General features: G+C 48.1%; 1 protein-coding gene across 2 annotated transcripts in view; it reads left to right on the top strand.

Annotated features, from left to right (window-relative positions):
• The first annotated feature begins 2,035 nt into the window (after positions 1 to 2,035).
• Positions 2,036 to 16,954, top strand: part of KCNAB2 (potassium voltage-gated channel subfamily A regulatory beta subunit 2) — a 100,394-nt gene continuing 85,475 nt past the window's right edge. Inside the window, exon 1 of one of the 2 annotated variants that reach the window (XM_033156568.1) lies at positions 2,036 to 2,143. The gene's annotated coding sequence lies outside the window, so the exon portion shown is untranslated. The remainder of the gene's footprint in view (positions 2,144 to 16,954) is intronic. The other variant, XM_033156570.1, reaches the window with a different exon arrangement.

The following is a 16,954-nucleotide window of genomic DNA, read 5'->3' as shown; positions in this document are numbered from 1 at the left end:
TGCAGAAATAAGTCCCAATGTGCTCAGTAGGGTTTGCTCTCAGAAAGTGGGCAATAAAACTGCAGGTGACCCTATGCATGTATAATTATTTATTATGTAGTGCTCATTGAGTCTCATTTCCAGCAAAGTGCATAGAATTGCAGCCCAATCCTTCTGGTAAGTGTAGATAGGAAGTCCCACTGTGTTCAGAGGAGCTTACTCCCAGGTAGCAATTGCAATTCATCAAGAAGCTTTAACTCTCTTCATTTTGCCTGAATAGAGACAATGGCTTCCTTTTACTCCAGATATGTTAATTAAAAGCACACACAAGTTAATTGCTTTATCATTACCCATACACACAAACTTAAATTGCTACATTTTAACTCTTATTGAATCTACCCTATCTGAATTTCATTTCTTTTCCTTCTGACCAGACTGCTTACAACACATATTCATGGCCATCTGCATCTAAGGATTACGCTTCAAACACCTGGTTCACAAAAGCTTACGCTGCAATAAAATTTGTTAGCCTTTAAGGTTTCACTAAACTCTGCTAATTTCATTGTAATAGACTAATGCAACTACCCCTCTTTAGTCATTTTGCACAAGATTCCAAGCCAATCTTCTGCCTGTTTACATGTAAGGATGTGTTCCACTGTGCCTTGGGGGGCCAATTCTCTGATGCCCTGGGTGCCTGAACAAGAACAAAATTATCCATGAAGAATTGTGGGCAACCACAAATTTTGGTGGGACGCGGGTGGTGCTGTGGGTTAAACCACAGAGCCTAGGGCTTGTCGATCAGAACGTTGGCGGTTCGAAACCGCACAACGGGGTGCGCTCCCATTGCTCGGTCCCTGCTCCTGCCCACCTAGCAGTTCAAAAGCACTTCAAAGTGCAAGTAGATAAATAGGTACCGCTGTGGCAGGAAGGTAAACGGCATTTGCGTGCGCTGCTGTGGTTCGCCAGAAGCGGCTTAGTCATGCTGGCCACATGACCTGGAAGCTGTATGCCGGCTCCCTCGGCCAGTAAAGCGAGATGAGCGTCGCAACCGCAGAGTCGTCCGCGACTGGACCTAACAGTCAGGGGTCCTTTTACCTTTACAAATTTTGGTGCCAGGGCTATGCACGCTGCATGGCACCCTCGGCCCAGGCACCCACAGTCGCAGGGCCAAGTGGGCACTCCTGCACCATGTTGCACAGTTGCGCTTACTCCTGGGTAAGTGTACACAGGATTGCAGAGGGAGAGATCTGCTGGATCAGACTAAATGCCTGTCTAGTCTTCCATCTGTTCCCCTTGCAGTGGCCAACCAGATGCTCCCGAGGTGTCTGTACACATGCCTGTTTTCATGTCTATAGGATTTGTTATTCAGTGGCATAGTGCCTCTGGACTGCAGGTTCCATAGACAGACCTCTGTCTGTAACTCTGTGTAATGTAGGGACAGCATGGTGCTCCAGATGTCATTGGGTCCCAAATCCCATTAGCCCCAGCCAGCATGGTGAATAGTCAGTGATGATGAAAGGGTAAGGTATGGAGGTCCACCAACCCCGCACTAAAACTATATGAGTCAGTAGCCTTTGCCACATCTCATGGTGCTGGCTACCACAGGTTAACCTGTGCAATGTGTTCGACCCACTGCATGTTTACTTGAAAGCCTTGCCTTGAAATTCTTGCATTACGGGGGTTGGGCTAGATGGCCCTTGGCTGGGTCTCTTCCAACTCTGCTATTCTGATTCTACGATTCTAGAAGTCCCGCTTAGAGAAGTGGGGGCTTACCCCCAGATAAACGTACACAGGACCACAGCAGGGCACAAACGCAGCATCCCCGGGGAAAGATGCTCCAGGCAGAGGAGGTATGCTGCAGGCCACGGCACCACCTGGGTACCAAACGGGTACCTAGCCTGGGGAAAGATGCTGATGCTGAGGGGATGCAGGCGAGGCGCCTGGCTTTGGTTGAGCAGCCTGCCGGTTACCAGGAGGCGCTTCCCAGCCAGCCAATCGCCGCCACGCGGGGCCCCGGTGATTTGCATGCGACCGATTGACGTCGCCCGGGGGCCAATGAGGAGCTCCGGGGGCGAGTTCCTCTTCCACGAGGACGAAGATGGTGTAAGCTGGCGGAGGTGCCTTTGCTGCTGCTGAGCTGCTGCTGCTGCTGTTGTTCTTGCAGGTGCGGGGGATTCAACGGGCGGGTGTACTGGGGGTCTGTGCATGGTAAGGGGGGAGGCTGTTTGCAATTGTGCAGAGGAAGGGGGGCGATCTTAATGCTTTGCAGTGGGGTCTGTCCAGGAACGATCATTTTGTGCTTCTGGTTTAGTGGAGGCACAGGCGCCCTTGGCAGGAAGTTGAGGGTGCTTGGGATTTAGGGTGCCACACAAAGAAGCTATTTAGCTGCTGTTGCTTCTTTTTGCTAGTGTGAGCAACGAGTTCTTCTGTGATCCTCTGCTTTGCTTTCTGGCTGTTAGACTTCCAGATCTGTAAATGCTGCAGGCTGGCAGCACGGTCATTGTTTGCGCGTGTTGTGATCTGCCCCTGAGATCTGTCACCTTCTCTTCTCCCAAACGCCAGCTGCAGTGCCTCAGCACAGAGTCAGCCAGAGGTAATACTGTAAAACAGAGAGGAGGGTGGGATCCAGAGCCTGGCTCCTTGGCTTTGCCTCTGGGTGCTAGGTTTTCTTAACTTGCATTTTCTTTTTCGAAAATGCCTGAAGAAGCCCAGCGATTGCTTTCCGCTTCCGATCGCCCAAAGGGAGTGTGATGGTGGGTGGATGGGCGACCTGTTTGTCTCTTGTAGGAAGCCGAATGCAATTCTGCTATACCTTTGTAGGGGAGCGGCATCTCAGAGGCCTGTAACCTGACCTCTTTAGGATTCCTGGGGTGACGGCTGCCTGGTTGGGATTTTTATTTCTTAGGGTTTTCTCTTTTTAAGGATTTTAAGGAAAGAGAGAGATTGCTACTGGGTGACTTGCTTGCCCTCAGCTCAGCCCAAATAACAGCAACCAGATTTGATTTACCTCTAGAGAGTAGAAATGTTGGAAGTGGCCACAACATTATTTCCTAAAACATGGTTTTGTATATTGCCATCCAGCTTTGCTCTCAAATGCCTTTGTTCCATCTGACTGGCCTCCGAAGGATGTTTTGGTGCCCTCCTGATGTTTTGGACCACAAGGCCCATCAGCCACCACAGCTGGAGTGTAGTCCAAAAGTTCTGAGGGATGCCAAGTATTGATTTACTTGTTTGTTTAACAGATTTATAAACAGCTTCCCAAAGAGGTGTGCAAAATAACAAAAAGTATAAAACGTGAGGCCAGGTTACTAAGAGCAGTAAGATAATTTCTACAAAAGTCTAGAAACAATTAAACTGTTCCTTACAAATTCTAGGAAGCATAAAACCATATCTGCAAATATGCAATCAATAGTCCATAAGTGACTGGGTCACCCACCAGGGAAAGCTTTACTGAATAAAAACGTCTTTAGAAGGTGCCGAGACATCATGGTGCTCAGCACTGGCCTTAATTGATTCCAGAGAGCTAGGACTGCAACACTAAAACCCCAGTTTCTAGTGCAACCTAAGCACACCCCCTCTGAAGCATGACCTACTCTCAGCAGTGCCCCATCAGAGGAGTGCAGATGCCAGGCATAGATATGTAGGGCAAGGTGCTCCCTTGTGTAACCTGCCCCCAAGCTGTTTAGTGCTTTAAATGCTAAAAGCAAAACCTTTCAGCATTTAGTGCCCAGTGGCATATTGGCAGCTCCCTCAAAAGAGGTGTTATAGGGTGTCAGCAGGATAACCCAATCAACAACCGTGGTTTGTGAAAGCTGAGATACGGAATGGATCAGAGCGGATCAGACTTGGCAGGGAGGTATTAGTTCATAAAGAGAGAGCGTGGTGGTGTTTCATAACACCTTTGGAAGGTAATGTGTCTTAGATGTCAGGAGGGAAAGTGCAATGTGTCCTCAGAGGGTCTTGGATATATTCGAAATTAAAACGCCAGACCAACCTAAAGATGGTATACAGTATAGGTTTAAGAACATGTATGGTGGTTACTTCTTTTAAATACATCATAATAGGGGGTTGTACTATATGACCCTTTGGGTCCCTGCCAATGCTATAATAACGTGAGAGGCGCTCTCCAGGATATACCTCTGTGCGTGAATGTAAAGAGTCTGGCAGCTTTTCCTAGCTGGCGGAGGATTCGGAAATTTGAAGGTGGCTGAGCGAGAAGTCCAGTGGCCCTACTGAGGCTTGCCCATTGATTGTGGCTTCCGTGAGCTCACTCACAGAAGCTTCAGCCGCGGTGAGCTTGTTCTTTTTGCTGCTTCAGCCATCTGCTATTGTGCACTGCCTCTCCCCAACCCATCTTGGTAACTCACGTTATAGGAAATTGCCTTATACTGAGTCAGACCACTAGTCCATCTCCACCAGTATTGTCTACACTGACTGGCAGCAATGGCTGTCCAGAGTTTCAGGCAGGAAGTCTCTTCCAGCCCTACCTTCAGGTGCCATTGGGGGTTGAACCTGGGACTTTTTGCATGCAAAGCAGACTCTCTACTACTGAGCTACAGCCCTTTCCCATCATGGGGAAGATGTAAAGAGAGGAGCATTTCCGGAGCAGTGCAAGAAGCAACCGAGGGAAATCTGGCTAGGCCTGCAACAACTGAGTTGTTTTTGTTTGTTTTTAAGGCATCATAATAGTTATCCTATTTCTTTATATTTATTTGCTTGTTTAGATCCCACCCTTTCATCCCAAAGACCCCAGGGCAACAAACAGATGAAAGCTTCCTAAAACAGATCAAAACATTCTAAAAACAATTAAAACTTTGAAACATCTGGAAACAGTTACAGTTAAAAGCATTCTAAGAGCAATTTCAATTAGAAGCATTGTTCCGTCCAATGGTCACAGGGTTGCCTGAAACGATATATGATTCTATGATATTTCTTCAGCCACCAAATGCCTGGCTAATAATGAAAAGATAGTAGTGATGGAGGCAGGTGCACCTCACCAGGGAGGACATTCTACAGATGAGGAATCACCACTGAAAAGGTCCTGCCATGGGTCAGTGCCAACCAGGCAGGCCCTGGTGGCAGTACCACCAAGAAGACTTCACCTGCTGATTGTAGGGTCTGCCACACAAGCGTCCTTCAGTGTGTGTGATGCCTCTCAGCATGCCGTAAACAAGTCAGGTCCCTGCCCCAAAGACCTTACCATCAATATTTCAACAGCTGGATCAGACCAAAGGCTCATCTAGCCCTTAATGTCCTCTTCTCACAGTGGTAAGCCAGATGGCTCAATGGGAGACCCACGAGCTGGTTACAAGTTCAACAGCACTCCTCACCAACTGGTATTCAGAGGCCTGTACCTTCTCTGATACTGGAGGCTTTATGCAGCCATTGTGGCTAGTATCACTGACAGCCTTATCCTCCTTGGTGTGTTTCTCTAATCCCCTTTTAAAGCTGTCTCAGTTGACAGCCATCGTTACCACTTGTGCTAGGAAATTCCATAATTTAATTACATGCGACGTGAAGAAGATCTTCCTTTTTCCTGTCCTGAATCTTCAGACATTCAGCTTCATTTGGATGCACCCAGCACCTAGTACTGATAGAAAGAGAGAAGTTTATCTCTTTCTGCGTTCTCCTACAGATTATTTTGTACATGCCCTCTACTTTTTCTGACCAAAGTGTTGTAATCTTTCCTCATAGAGGAATTGCTCTGTACAGACAGGGGAATAAAAACGAGCGTTAGGCTGCAGGGCTGGCTGCTTGGGTACATATTCAACCTCATGTCTGAAGGCAAAGTAACCCAATGCAGAGAGCAGCTCTAGGCAGGTTTGTAAACCATCACCTGCCTAATTGCCTATGGTGAGTTAACAAGTGCCCCAGGCAACCATGTTTTTCTTTAAAAAAAAAAAGAACCCTTAAAACCAGCCATTCATGCTAATAAAAATACTTGTGAGCAGGTGGGTGAGTCATCGTTTTACTTTGCATGTTCTGTGCCATGAAAACTGAATCACAAAGATGTTGCTGAGCATAGAAATATTTGCCAAGAGGCTCCTTCTCCTCAATCCCCATAATCTGTGCTTTCTGGCTTGTTTTGCCCATAATCCTTTCCTGAAAACTACAAGGCTGAGTTCCCCCACCCACCTCCTTCTTACTCAACTTCCTGCCTAACATACCAAGCTTTTCACCTCCTCCCCGACTCTGACTTCAGCAACCTCCAACGTTGCTAATGCATGGCAGGAAGCGGCTGGTTTTGTGTTTTCTGGTTGGCACCGCCTGTGTCAGTTGGATGCTGCTGCTGCTGCCGCCGCTGTCACATCAGTGTGCGCTCTTGGGGGATCACTTGAATAATTTAGGAATGTGTGTCGTGCAAGAGGAGGTAGTAATGGTAGTGGAATTTACCGTGATCGTAGAATGTAGAGTTGGAAGGAACCAAAGGGGCCATTTGGTCCAACCCACTGCAATGCAGGAATATTTTGCCCAGCATGGGTCTCAAACCCATGACCCTGAAATTAAGAGTCTCGTGCTCTACTGACTGAGCTATCCATGCATGCCCTAAAAGAGGAAGAAGGCCAAGGGATTGACAGGACAGGAGCTCCTGGAATGTTGAGGTGTTGCATTTACAATCTTAAAAGATGCATTGGCTTGGCTAATTTCTATTAAGCAATGCAGTGTTGGCCAATCTTGATGCAACCGATGCATGCTGTTTCCTGAATTAAAAGGGGAGGCACCCCTTACTTCTGCACCCCTGAAGGTTTTGCTTTGAGAGAGAGAGAGAATTACCCAACCCTCACAGAAGCCTGCCTCCTATTTTTCTGCACGAGTCACTGATCTGGAAATGCCTCTTGGCTAGAAGCAAGCAAGCAAGCCCAGAGCGGTGACTCGTGCAGAGATGAAGCAGGCACCTCCCCACCCCCACCCCCGTGAGGGTGGATAATTCTGCTGCATCTCCACATCAGGGGAATAGCTGGATCATTCAGTCACATGTCCTGCAGAAGAGAAGCAGATTCATCCTCACCCCCAGCATGGGGGCAAAGGAAGAGTTGCAGCCTGAGTAGTAAACCATGCAGAGATGTGGATGGAGCATATGACAGCTTTGGATTTATGTGAGCCTTTAATAATTTAATTTGTTTCTCTTAGCCTGCTATGTTCCAGCATGCAATTGGGGTATTAATGAATGCATTGTCCTCTTTTTTAATAGAGTGACAGAACTTGAGTGTTCTCCCATAACAATGAGTGGATAGCTGAAATACTGAGAATTGTATAGGACAGAGATGAGCAGATGGCCACTCACTTAGGTTCATTCATTTCCATGAGTCTCTTCTCTCAGTAGGACTTAGCTGGATACAAGCCTTGTTTTGCTTAGATGGCACAAGACTGTTTGGGTTGTATCAACTAATCTTTATTCAGAGCAAATCCATAGAAATCAAGGAACCTGGGTTAATCATGTTCATTAATTTCAGTGGATCTACTCTGGGTAGTAAGACAGTCCTTTGGATACAACCCTTTGTGGGTTTTGCTGTAACAACACTATAGTTTTTTTTATTAAAATAAATAACTGCAAGAGGGTTGGACTGGATGAGGCTTTGGGTCCTTCCATCTCTACCATTCTATGGCTCTATGATTTTTAAAAAGAAAAAAGAGAGACAGGCTATTGCAGATAAATGAACAGGGAATACATAAGCATTCTCAGTTCATAGGGTGAGCTGAAAGCTCCTTGCCTCAGATCTTGAAGAGTTAGGTGATGCATTTAAAGCACATCCATACCACTTCAGCGGTCCAAAGAATCCTGGGAACTGTAACAGAATACAATCCCCAGCACCCTTAACAAACGTCAGTTCCCAGGATTCTTTGAGGGGGAAGCCATGATTGCGTGCAAGAGTGTTGCAAGAGTGCTTGACATGTAGGGTGTGGGTGGTCCCCTACCTGCCAATTAAAACAGACAATACTAAGGATGATGGGCCAATAGTTTGACTTGATGCTGAGGAGTGTGTTTGTTTATTAGGAATTAACCCTGCTCACTCCTGCGCTGGGTTCTGTTTCTTGGTCGTGCAGTGGTGTGATGTAACCTAAAGAATTGCACTCCCTTTGCGCTGCCGGTTGTGTTTTCCTGTTGTTAATTTGCAAGTGGCTTTGACTTTGCTGTGAATCGAGAAAAGCTGAGTGTCATCTACTAAAATAGCAAATAAGTAAGTCAGATAAAACTGTCTTTCGGGGAAGGGGTTGCTCTGGTGCAGAGCCCAGTGCAACATGGCCTAAATCAGCTCCTTGCAATAGCTTTCCTTGCACGCATTTCAAAGACGAGACAAAGCAAGGAAGGTGATTTGAGGTCCTGCATGAGCTGAAACCCAGAACCAGATGCTGGACAGAAAGCCCTTGGCATGGCCAAGTTGGAAGGTTTGTCTCTGGCATCAGATGTTTAGTGTCTGTTTTGCTTGTGAATATGGAAATTACGCTTGATTATAACGACTAATGGGTAAGGATACACCTATCCCCTGAGATATTTATTTTATGATAATCATTTATAGGCAACATATATACATAATTTGTTTTGAATGGTATTGCTTCAGTGGTGTGTTTGCTGCCTTGGGCTCCATTAGCAGGAAGGGTGGGATGTAAATTGACTAAATGAACAAGCAAATCTAAGCTAGTAGCTGTTACGTCATGTGGCAGTGAGTTGTTGTTGATATCTATCTGTCTCAAGAGACAATGGAGTGCGCTTGTAGGAGTCAAGTCAAACCACTATGTTAGCAGCACCAGGGTGAAATCCCTTGGGCACAAGCCTAGGCAATGTGTATAGAGGTCCTGGGCTGCCAGATGACAACCCCCCTCTCGGCCTCATTGATGTGGTCCAAAGGAGAGCCAAGTGATATGTTTGGTGCCAGCTTGGCTGCAGGAGTTGCCGGAAGGAGGCGTACAAGGTGCCATCTAACCATCTTAGGGACTTCACTCCGGATTTGTGTATTCTTCACCCCATAGCTTTTTCTTCTCCCAAAGATGTTCCATAAGGCAGCGGAGGTTTAGGATCAGAGTTTTCCTTCTCCTAGATGGGCTTACCTTCCCAGGTGAGTTCCATAAGTTAATTACACCTTGCAGGAAGAAGTTCTTACATTTATCCATCTTGGCTCTACTGCCATTCAGTTTCATTTGGCGACCTTGGGCTCTACTCCCAAGTCAGCCTCACCACACCTTTTTAAAAAAAATAAAAACATTCTTTAACCCCTTCGAGTCCATTTGCATGGGTGCAGAATCTCTCCGTCTAAGCCTGCCTAGTGCCTTAGCAAGCTATGTCTCCATAACTGCCACCACCGATGCCATCTTATTGCCTGTGTGCAGGGGTGGGGGGGACCTCCTTTCTCCCCCACCCCTTATCAGCTGGAGAAATGCAGAGGAGACAAAGGGTTGTGGAAAGGAAGAGAGCTCTTTCACCCTCAGAACGGGAAAATTATCCGAGGTTCTGGTGTTTGGCAAAGACGTGAGCACTTTTGAAGGCTTTTGTCTCTGGGCGACAGCAGCCGGCCGGCTGCCTCCGTGAAGAAGTGCTTGAGTCACTGTGAACTCACTGAAAGATTTCCCCGCAGGCAAGGGCACTCTCTCTCTCCCCGGCTGAGCAAATTAAAGGACCACGGTGCCTCTGATTAAATATATATTTCAAGAAATGAATAGCTGAAAAGGCTGGCAGCTGGCTGTCAGGCAGCATAAGAATGAGAGGCTCCCTTTGAGCAGCGCAGAGGGCGTCCTCCGAGATCCTCCGCCAAACCTGAGGAATGAGGTTTTCCAGCATGGGACTCCTGGGGTGAAAGGGCTGGAGACCCCGAGCAGCAGCGAAATAGAGTTGCAAAGGCGGTTGGGGAAGGTCCAATACTCAGTTCTGCCTTGCATGCAAAACATCCTCAGCCTCTCCAAATAAAGACCACTGCCCAAGACTCTAGAGAGCTGCTACCAGTGTAGACAACAGGCCTGATTCAGCTGCTTGTTCTAAGGTTCTCTACTTAGGCATGGGGAACCTGGGGCCCTCCACATGCCATCGGACTGCCACTCCCATCATCCCCAACCACTGGGTATCCCCTGCCCTCTTAAAAAATCAGAAAGGAGGGGGAAATAGTGTGTGGGGGGGGAGGGGGTGAGCCGGATTAGCTTTTCAGCTTGAGAGACCTTTGGCAATGCCAGGGATTGAATCTCAGGCCTTCTTGAATGCGAAGCAGGTGACATCCTGGGCCAATAAGACTTTTCTCCAGGCTTTTGGATACCAGGTTTCATGAAACATGAAAAGAGCTTCCGCGGTTCAGTTGATTGCATTGATTCAGGAAACTCTGACTCGGCAGAGCTTGCAGCTGGGCATCAGAGATATTTCTGAGATGGAGAGCCCTGGGAATGCTGACTGCGATGGGTGTGCGCTTTCCAGGTACGTGGGTGGGCTGCTTGGCAGAGTGTTATTGGGATGCATCAGCATTGATGGATTGAGTACATCAATGTACCTATGGATATCTGCTAGGGAGGCAGGGAAAGAGAGCGAGCGAGGGCTTCTGCATCTGGCAAAGAAGAGTCCTTAGAAGCTTGGATAATTTATCTTCCCCCACCACCACCACCATAGAGCAATAGCACAGCTTCTGCCTCGCAAGCAAAAGATCCTTGGTTCACTCCCCAATGACATATCCAGGTGGGGTTGGGAGAGAGACTTGCTTAAAATCCTAGGAAGCCACTACCAGTCATTGCAGGCTATGATGAGCTCAATGGACCAGTGGTTTGACTCAGTATAAGGCAGCTTCCTATGTTCCACCCTTAGGGATGTGGGAGGGACTTAAGTTTGGTTCGCATTTAAATGAAGACCTACCTAAATCACTGGGACCCAGGTGGCGCTGTGGGTTAAACCACAGAGTCTAGGGCTTGCTGATCAGAAGGTCGGCGGTTCGAATCCCTGCCACGGGGTGAGCTCCCGTTGCTCGGTCCCAGCTCCTGCCCACCTAGCAGTTCGAAAGCATGTCAAAGTGCAAGTAGATAAATAGGGACCGCTCCAGCGGGAAGGTAAACGGCGTTTCCGTGCGCTGCTCTGGTTCGCCAGAAGCGGCTTTGTCATGCTGGCCACATGACCCGGAAGCTGTCTGCGGACAAATACCAGCTCCCTCGGCCTATAGAGCGAGATGAGCGCCGCAACCCCAGAGTCGGACACGACTGGACCTGATGGTCATGGGTCCCTTTACCTTTACCTTTACCTAAATCACAACTGAGGAAACAATAGATGGATTGGAACACAGCAGTTCTTTGAAATTTACACTTTGCAATGCAGTTCTCCAGCTCAAACCTTTGTGCATGCTAGGGGGAAGTGTGTGTAAAAATCCACACATTAGTAAGAAAATAATGTACAAAACTGTGTGGTGTTAGGGGAAGTTGATTGGGGGGGGGGAAATGTGATTATTTGCCAAAGAATGCTTACCAAAATGCACACTAAAATACTGATGAGTAAAGTATGTGGGTGCATAAATCTCTCCTTCCCTTTCCTTCCTCCCCGTGGAGTCTTCTGTCTCGATGACATTTTGAAAGCTGTTGCTCATTTTGAGTCCAATGCCTAGATCTCCTCTATGCCAATTTTGCTGGCACCAGACCTCTCTTTCTGTTATGAGTGAATTTGTTTAATTAGGAATAACTTGGGCATGTTTGTAGACTGAGATAATGACTTTTAAAAAAATCAGTTAACTGCTTGGGTTTTCAGGGACTTATTTTACCTGTCATTTTTATTCATTGCTGTTGCTATTGTATCTAGCATTTATTGTACTGCAGGGACAGACAACCTGCTCTTCTCCAGATGTTGGATTCCAGTTCCAGTCAGCCCCAGCTGGTCAGGCTAATGGAACTGCAGTCCATCAACATCTGGAGAGGACTAGGTTGGCTACCCATGATCCAGTGCTTTAGCATGCTCACGTAGAATCATCAAAATAAAACTTAATAACAATCCTGTAAGGGAGACTAATGCTGTTGTCCTGTGTTACATTGCAGTGGAGAGGCAGTTCTCATAAGAGTGTCAGAGTCAAGATTCAAACCAGGGACTTGTGGTTGCATTTAAATCAGTATTTCCCAAACTTAAGATACAGGTCCACAAATGCATGTTTGGGTTTGAGGTGCGTTCAGATCTAGAAAGGTTAAGGAGTACTGGGTTATACAGCACAGACCTAAATGAACCACTGGTCTCAGAGGTGCCAACTTGAATAAAATATGGGAGGGCAGGTAAGCCCCGCCCCGCATAATCGGATCACATGACACAGTGCACACACACCATTTGAATGGCAATGCCCATCAACTTTGAGGGGGCCCAGCCCTATCATATGTTTTATTGGGGGGGGGGGCTCTCAAAGCCCCTAAGAGTTGGCTCCTATGAATGGCCTTACTGGGCGTCACGGGCTTCCTGTCTGATCTTCCCTGAGGTGAAAGGCAGGAAATAAATCTTGTAAATAAAATTAACCATCAATCTGATAAGTGAGATGAGATAGTGGGGATTTGGGGTGGAAATGACTCGGTTCATCTTGGGAATCGTGATACGGAGAAACGGGAAAGCTGAGTGTAGTCAGCTGTGTACCCAGGAAAGCTGATTTCAGCAAATTTAAAAAAAATACTGGGTCAGATCCCATGGGTGGGATTACTCGAAGGGAGGGAGTCAGAGATGGGTGTGTGTTTCTTTGAAGGCACAATTGCAAAGCTTTCCAACGCACAAAAAATAGGGAGGCAGCTAAATCCGGGGAGGGGGCTGCCCCTCCAAATAATGTTGGACTCCAGTTCCCATTGTCTCTGACCACTGACTATTTGTGTTGGGGGTCGATGGGAATTTGAGTCCAACAACATATGGAGAACCGCAGAAGTTCTGCCCCTGAATTAAATTAAATGCAGAGCATTTTCTTCACTGGGTGCCATTGCCATTCTAAGAGAACAAAGCAGAAGTTCGTGGTGAGTTCCAGCACCTCTTATTCTAGAAAAATAGCACTGCAGGTAACTAACATAAGGAGAGCAAAGGAACCTGAATTATACTAGGTCAGGCCGTTGGTCCATCTTGCTCAGTATTGTCTACTCTGAGTGCCATCACCTCTCCAGAGTCTGATGCAGAGAAGCGCCTTTCCCATCATGAGATTGCTTTTAACAGGAAGTGCCGGATGTTGAACTTGGGACCTTCTGCATGCAAAACTGATGCTCTCATTAGAATATAAGAAGACTCTGCTGGATCAGGCCAGTGGCCCACGTAGCCCAGTGCCCTGTTCCCACAGTAGCCACCTTATGGGAAACTCAAGCAATAGACCACTTCCCCGCCAGCAGTTGAGCTAGGACCCCCCTACACCCTTCACAAGCTCACCTGATCCTCCAAATAATTGCGGTGCCTGTGCCCCTTAAAAAGCAGTGGGTGACTGTGGGTGTGCGTGCGTGCGTGTGGCTGTGTGAGAATGCCGAATGTTCCTTGGCTCCAGAGTCGCCAGGGGCCTGTCCGCTGAGTCATCCAGGTGCCAAAGTCCCTGCTGAAGCATAATGGGAAATTCTTGCTGAGTTGCTGCGTTTGGTGCTGATTGGGAGCAGAGCAAAAAGCTCTGCTGGAGCAGCTCAGCTGGTGCAATTTGCTAGTGCGGAACGGGAAGAATTGGCCTTGCAGCATTAATGCTCCAGTTATCGGCATGCTCAGGGGTGGGGAGCTTCTGCACTTTCCGCTTCCCAAAGTAGTGTACGTCTCTCCTTCCCCCCACCTACCAGGTAAAAAGTAGCACAGCCATGTTTGGCGGACTGGAAGAACATAAGAAGAGCCTGCTGGATCAGGCCAAAGGGGGCCTATCTAGTCCTGCTTCCTCTTCTCACAGTAGCTGACCAGATGCCCCAATGGGAAACCCACAAGCAGAACCCGAAAGCCAGAACACTCTCCCTGTGTCTTCCAGCAAATGTTATTCAGAAGCAGGTCTGGCCCACCTATGAGGCAAGGTGAGGTGACTGCCTCAGGCAGCAGAATCCACAGGGGCAGCAGATCTGGCCTCCAAGGAATGCATCGTCTGATGCTGATGCCACTGTTGTGGCATGCTCCTTAGAGACCCAGATCTGCCATCTCCTCAGCAGGCCCCACTCCAGTGCCACATCTACAGCGGCCTCTTGGTGAATAGGAGGCACTGCTGGTCTCCTCCCACCCTTGTTCCCGATGTAGATCTTTATTCCCTGCATTGTTTCTGATGTAGATCTTCACTCACCCCATCTTTCCTGGAATTGGAACACCATTTTGTGGTTCGCCTTAGGCGCCAAAATGTCTTGGGCTGGCCCTGTTCAGAATCATCACAGCCTCCGACTGGAGGCAGAGCATAGCCATCCCGGCTAAAGGTAAAGGTAAAGGTACCCCTGACCGTTAGGTCCTGTCGCAGACGACTCTGGAGTTGTGGTGCTCATCTCACTCTATAGGCCGAGGGAGCCAGCATTTGTCTGCAGACAGCTCCTGGGTCGTGTGGCCAGAATGACTAAGCCGCTTCTGGCAAACCAGAGCAGCGCACAGAAACACCGTTTACCTTCCCGCTGGAGCAGTACCTATATATCTTACTTGCACTTTGACGTGCTTACGAACTGCTAGGTTGGCAGGAGCAGGGACCGAGCAACGGGAGCTCACCCATTGCGGGGATTCGAACTGCTGACCTTTTGATCGGCAAGCCCTAGGCTCAGTGGTTTAGACCACAGCGCCATCCTGGCTAGTAGCCATCAACAGCTCCCTCGCCTGCATAGATTTGTCTAAAACTCTTTTAAAGCTATCCAAAGTTGGTGGCCGTCACAACCTTCTTCAGGGAGTGAGTTCCATAGGTGAACGTGAAGAAATGCTCTCTTTTATCTGTCCTGAATCTTCCGACATTCAGCTTCATTAGATGTCCATAAGGTCTAGTAATGGAGAAAAGCCTCTCTGTAGCCACTTTCTCCATGCCGTTCATAATTTTATAAACTTCTATCAGAAGAACGTAAGTCCACAAGAAGTGCGTGCTGGATCAGACCAGTGGCGCATCTTGTCCATCATCGTATTCTCTCTGACCACCCAGATGCCCCACAGGCAGGACCCAAACTCAAGAGCAATCTCTCCTCCTGCGGTCACGTCACCTTATTTACCTTATCTCTAAATGAAGAAGTCCCAGCCATTTGTACAGTGCCGTTCAGATGCCTCCTAATTTTTAGTACACGGACTAACCCACAAGATGAACAGTAGGATTATAATGCTTCAGACGCAGCAGCTTGTTTCGGAGCATACACTCCTCTTCTGTATAGTAATAGGAAGAAAGCTTTTCCCGGGGGGGGGGGGGCAGGAAAGAAGCCACGCAACACTTTTCAGCTCAGAACCTGTCATTGCCCTGCTTTGCATGCCATGTTACACCATAGCTAACATGTAGCCATGATTTAATGGGAACAAGTAGCATGTTTGTGCACAGGCTACTCAAAAGGCCACCCCACTTTGCTCATTCCCCACCCCTGGCCATGCCAAGAGCAACAAACCACAACCCTGGGCTTGTCGTGTTCACCCCAAAGTGGGCCCCAGGGGAATGAATGATCCTTTTTCTTAGCTGGGATAGACGGTTGGGTGACGAAGGGTGTGGGTGTGTACATAGACAGAGAGCTTGACTTTTGCGTGTCTAAACTATAAACCCTAGAGGTTTTATTACAACCAACAGTGTATAAGTTCTGTTAAAATAAATTTTAAAAGGTAAAAGCTGTATCCACTTCTTCACCCACTTTGCCTCTGAACTGTACCCACCACTGACATTTTCCCCCAGGAGGCAGTGATGGCCACCAACTTGGATGATTTTAAAGCAGGACTGGGCAAAGTCACGGAGGAGAAGGCTACCCATGGCTACTGGTGACAACGGCTATGCTCTACCTGCACAGTTGGAGGCAGTAATGCCAGCTGCTGGAAACCACAGGAGGGAGAGTGTGCTCTTGTGCTCATGTTCTGCTCCCTGGTTTCCCACAGGCACCTGGTTGGCCAGTGTGAGAACAGGATGCTGGACTAGCTGAGCCACTGGCCTGATCCAGCAGGGTCTTCTTATGCGCCACCCCCTCTGAAGATTGCCCACAGCAGAATGTGGCTTTTGATCTGGAAAAGGCTCCCCTCTGCTGGACGTTGCCAGTGAGAGAGATATGGCAACGGAACCTGGTTTTTCTTCCCTGCCTCTCAGGATTTGGCAGAGAGGCTTGACAAACCTTGTGAGCAGCCGACAGACTGCAGAGCGTTAAATGCACCCTCTTGCATCTTGGGAATTCCCCAAGGTGGCATGAGCTAAGGGTGTTGCTGAGTAACAGGTGCCCACAGGGACTTTCAAGACGGTCCAGTGTGTATCGTGCCGGCTGGCAGGGATCCCAGCTTCCCAAGAGGTGTCAAGCAGGTCATGGCTTAGGCATCCATTTGGGCAAACGGCAAAGCAATGGTAGCTATTTCCCTTATCCAGCTTCTATTTTCTCCTTATCTTATGTCTTGGAATTCTTCACTGTGATCAAAAGACAAGCAGAGAGAGGAGGAGTTGGTGACTCTGGTGGTGGGGCAAATCTCCACTTGGTGTCTCCCGGGCCCTTGTCTAGTTATCTTCATCAACATCCCCTCCAGGCCACCAAAAAAGGACTCCCACATTATCTGAGCTTCTAACTTGCTGGGGGTAGTGGAGAGCAATTATACTGATGGACGGCGAAATCTTCCAAGCTGGGTGTTTACATAAACACCCAGCTTGGAAGATTTCGCCGTCCATCAGTATAATTGCTCTCCGCTACCCCCAGCAGAGAGAGCTGGACCACAGTGAAGCTGCTACACCTCTTGCATTGAAGTCAAGTGCAATTTAATTACTTGGCCATTTTTTCTCTTCCAAACCACTTGGGCAGTGGCAAAGGAAGTGGAAGGCAATTAGCAGGGAGCAGATGGGTCTCGCATGTCAAAAGGTCTCTTCAGGTAGAGAGCAGTGTTGGCACCAGGCCATTTTGCCTCTTTGCTTGAAGGCTGGTGTAGTGTCAG

Source organism: Lacerta agilis, chromosome 8 (genome assembly GCF_009819535.1).
Source record: "Lacerta agilis isolate rLacAgi1 chromosome 8, rLacAgi1.pri, whole genome shotgun sequence".
NCBI classification, from domain to species: domain Eukaryota; kingdom Metazoa; phylum Chordata; class Lepidosauria; order Squamata; family Lacertidae; genus Lacerta; species Lacerta agilis.
Note: the sequence above shows the minus strand (reverse complement) of the source record. Positions and strands in the feature narration are given on the sequence as shown.